The sequence below is a fragment of the Rhincodon typus genome, chromosome 2, assembly GCF_021869965.1.
Source record: "Rhincodon typus isolate 14 chromosome 2, sRhiTyp1.1, whole genome shotgun sequence".
In the NCBI taxonomy this organism is placed as follows: domain Eukaryota; kingdom Metazoa; phylum Chordata; class Chondrichthyes; order Orectolobiformes; family Rhincodontidae; genus Rhincodon; species Rhincodon typus.
In genome coordinates this window covers 99430046-99434707 of record NC_063333.1, presented here as the reverse complement: position 1 = coordinate 99434707, position 4662 = coordinate 99430046, and positions in this window count along the sequence as shown.

Sequence of the window (4662 nt, the reverse complement as noted above, 5' to 3'; positions counted from 1 at the left end):
AGCCTTTCTGCTCCTATGATGCTGCTTGGCCTGCTGTGTTCATCCAGCTCTGCACCTTGTTATCTTGGATTCTCCAGCATCTGCAGTTCCTACTATCTCTGACCCAAACACTCCTGCCTGGCAGGCTCTAAAGTGGCATGTACCTTGGTTTAAATATGATGTCAGAGGTATGTATGCTGTACGATTCTGGCAGTGATGAGCACTTCCACTTCTTCAACCACACAATTCCCAGAGAAAGGCACCCAAAAGCCCAGTTTCATAATTGAAGAGGGACAGAGCCAATGATTGCATGAGAAAGCCACTCTAAGACATGGTGGGCTGGCCACCATGAATCTCACTTGCCAAAATGCTTTAAGTGAAAATGGGAAAGTTCTGCCTATTCATGTCACTAACATAACAACATTTCAACTCAAGTGAGATTTATCTCAGAGACCCATGTAAGCTGAAACCAGCGGTAATTTTGCTCTGTACAACTAAGTCAAAGATGCAATGAAATTGAGACTATCACAGCCAGGTCCGATCTGTCTGTATTTATTCCAGAAAGTAAATTTAATTTATTGAGGATGAAATCCAGAAGAAAATCTTAGTTTTCCATAAGCTTTTAAGGTGTACGGAGAAAACATAAAAGAAATGTTGTTCAAAGTATTTACCATTTTTCATGCTTGTCATTGGTGTGATTCCAGTTGTCTTACACTTTGTACCATTAAATGGGATACCACCAGCTTTCACTCTTCACTAAGTAGCCTTGGTGAATATCATGACTGAAGCTTTCTGTCAATTTCAGGGACAAATGTGAAAAACTATAGCAACTGGCACTGGTGTTTGTAATAACATTGCTGATTGAGTTACAGACTAAGCACAGCTATCAGATACCGGTGCCAGATATGGATTAGGGCTATTTTAAAGCATTAGTCCAGTGACAGTGCTCAAGCTAATTATTTAACGCATTCTGCACTAATAGTTATTTTTATGTATTTAACTTCCAATTAAGATGTTAATTTGAGAAGCTCCATTTATTTCTGATCTGAATGCAATTATGATTTAATTATGAAATTACAATACATTAAGCCACCTTTCTTTACACTGACTTTTAAACTTGTGTTTTATTCAGGGTCGAGTTATAGAAAAAATATTAAATACGTTCATACATATGTACAATGCAAAAAATGTATCTGCAATAACCTTTGTATCTGTTTGTCATTTTGTGTTCACCTGTTATGTTTTCTTCATTTGCATTAGTTCAATGTCTTATTCTGATTGGAATTTCACCCAGTAAGTTGCAAGATTGCCAATCATTTATATATGCCACAAACCCTCAAATCATAGGATACGTAAGACAGTTGCCAATAAATAACTATTTCCAAGACCACAACCAGCTTGTGCTCCTTCACCTTTTCCCTTAATCATCAACAGCACAACCATTGCTCAGCCTGACTTCCACTATCAATATTCTTGGGATTACCATTGACCAGAAGCTTAATTTATGGCAGCCATATTAACAGGATGGCAAAAAAAATCAGGTTGGACCATAAGACCATAACAAGACCATAAGAAATAGGAACAGGTGTAGGCCATTCAATCTCTCAAGCCTTCTCTGCTGTTTAATAGGATCATGGCTGATCTGATATTCCTCATGCCCATTTTCCAGCCCCCTCCCTGAAACCCTTGATTCCCTTACTGATTACGAACCTAACTTAAATACACACAAGAACTCTGCTCCCTCAGTTCCCAATGGCAAAGAGTTCCAAAGAATCACAAACCTCTGAAAGAAGGAATTCCTCCTCATCTCAGTCCTAATTTGATGCCTTTTTATTCTGAGGCTATGCCCTCTGGTCCTAGACTCCCCCTTGAGGGGAATCATCCTCTCAGCACTTGCCCTGTCAAGCTCCTTATGAATCCTAAATATTTCAATGAGATCACCTCTCATTCTTCTAAACGCGAGATGCAGAGGAGCTGGTTTTGGACTGGGGTGGACAAAGTCAGATGTCACATGACACCAGGTTATAGTCCAACAGTTTTATCTCAAATCGCAAGCTTTTGAAGCACAGCTCCTTCATTAGGTGCTTGCCATCTGATGAAGGACAAGCACTCTGAAAGCTTACCATTTCAAATAAACCTGTTGGACTATAACCTGGTGTCGTGTGACTTCTTCTAAACTCTGGTGGGTAGAATACCAACTTGTTTAAACTTTGCTCATAAGTCAATCCTACCATACCAGCGACCATCCTAGTGAACCTTCTCTGAACTGCCACCGATGAAATGATATTTTTCCTCAAATAAAGGGACCAAACCTGCTCATAGTACTTCAGATGTGGTCTCACCACCACCTTGTAGTGTTGCAGTAAGGTAGAAGATGGTTACGCTGCTACAACTGTTGGAAATCTTGACTTACTAAAATGTTTCCACCATCAAAGGTTCCAGTAAGGAAGGGATAAAGCACGGGAGAAATTTGAGGCTATTAAAGATTCACCTATATCCTGAGAACAAATAAAGAAGAGGTACATAAACAGAAATTAAACACTCTTTTCCTTGTTTTCTGCTTGGGACCCCTGCAGCTATCTAAACTTAATATTGAGTTCAACAATTTTAGGACTGAAGCACCTTCCCCCATGCTTTCCCACACTCCCATACACCAGGTCTTGGCATCACATGGGCTGCTACCACACACAATCCATTGTCAGTCACTAACATTCCCCATTAGCAACTATTCATTCCCCCAGACTGAACTTTAACCACTCCTTTGTCTGTCCAACTGTGTTTCTCTCTCTTTGGGCTCCATCTCTACCTATTGTTTACTCTCCCTCTTCTCCCCACCCCATCTTCTGTATTAAAAACCATCCTCTTCCTATCTATCAGCAATTCTGATGAAGGGTCACTGGATCCAAAATGATAACTCTGATTTCTCTCCATAAACACTGCCAGACCTGCTGCGATTTTCTAGCAATTTCTGATTTTGGTTTCAGATTTCCAGCATCCACATTTCTTTCATTTTTTTAAAATGCATGATATTTTGTTTTTAAGACTGAGCAGCAAATGAATTGAATAGCAGAACTTTGTGTTACAAGCAAAATGATATGTTATTTAATATGATCAACCCAATGAAAAAAGGTGGAAGAAAGATGTTAAATTAGCACCAAGGGCATAGATGTTCATTTTTATTTTTGTGCTTATTGAAGGAAAGAGCTTGAATTTATTTAGCAACTTTTACAACTTAAGGATGTCATCCACAGTGCTTTCTAGCTAATTACATACTTCTGAAGAGTAAGTTCAAAGAAAAAGTACAAAGATACAAGAATCACTACAGTCCCCTGTGTTCTAATCCTGGTGAATCAAAGAGAAAATGTTTCATTCTGCTAAGCTATCGAGTAGAAACATATGGGTGCTTTGGTAATATTTAATGCCAATATTAACCTATTTATTTTAAGAAGATTAACAACAGGATCAAAAGAATGGAGATAGAAAAATATGTCCCGTGATTAGTTACGTAGCTCTGGTAAGCATGAGTCACAGAGACAAACAAACTGCTGAATATAGTTATCCTATTGTTACTAATTTGGAATGAAATGAGCAATGTGTTACACCAAATTACGTTAATGGGTAAAGTTTCCTCTGCGTGCTGTTTGCTATGAAATCATAAATGTGAATGGAGAGAAGCTGTTAATGATTTCATTCTATTTAACAACTAGTGGAAATCTTTCCTGTAAACATCTTGTGCCAACCATTGAGTTCCTAGAAACTCCACTGGAAAAATCCAACTTATTTTCTTTAATGATGCACATTTATCATACCATGCATTGCACTATATGATGAGAAAAAAACTGGAATACATAATGAAGCTTTAGCTCATTTTGACTATTTTTGTGTAAAACATTTTCAGTGCTATTGATGCAATTAATATTATAGGGGCTTGAAAACATTGGTCGTGATATTGACCTTGGATCTCTGAACTTCAATGCAAAAGATTCAAGGTGCATTTGATACTTTAACCCAGATGTTTTCAAAATGGTAATATAACATGTACCTGAATGCTTTGATGTAGTCTATCCTTTCTGCAACTGGAAACAGATTTACCCTGAGGTTCATATTTTAAATATTGATTTTCTTTCGTAGCTTCTAAGGCATTTGTTTCATAAAATACATATCAAAGGATATCCACAAGCTGATTTTTGAAAGATTTTGGATGCTGTGCGATGATTATATGAAATGCACTCTAAAGTATCAATTTGCAATGTTCAAATGAACAGACTTAGCTTACATAGAATTGCTGTAAATTGTTTCTTCAGCAGTTCTTAGATTCCTGTTTTCAAACAACTCACACTTATATTTTATATGAAAGTCAAGCAGCAGCTAGGAAGGCAGCAAGAGTGATATAAATACTCTTAGCACTCAGGGTTAAGAAGATTTTATCAGCATTCCTATTTGCTGATAGCTAGTAAATACCAGAAAGTCTTACCTTCATTATTCCACCGTTCTTTAGGCTGTGCCTGTCTTCCAGCCTCTGGCAAACTGAACTCATTCAAAATATAGGGGTGGCACAGTGGCTCAGTGGCTCAGTACTGCTGCCTCACTGTGCCCAGGACTCAGTTTTGATTCCACCCTCAGGTGACTGTCTGTCTGGATTTTGCACATTCTCCCTGTCACTGCGTGGGTTTCCTCCGGGTG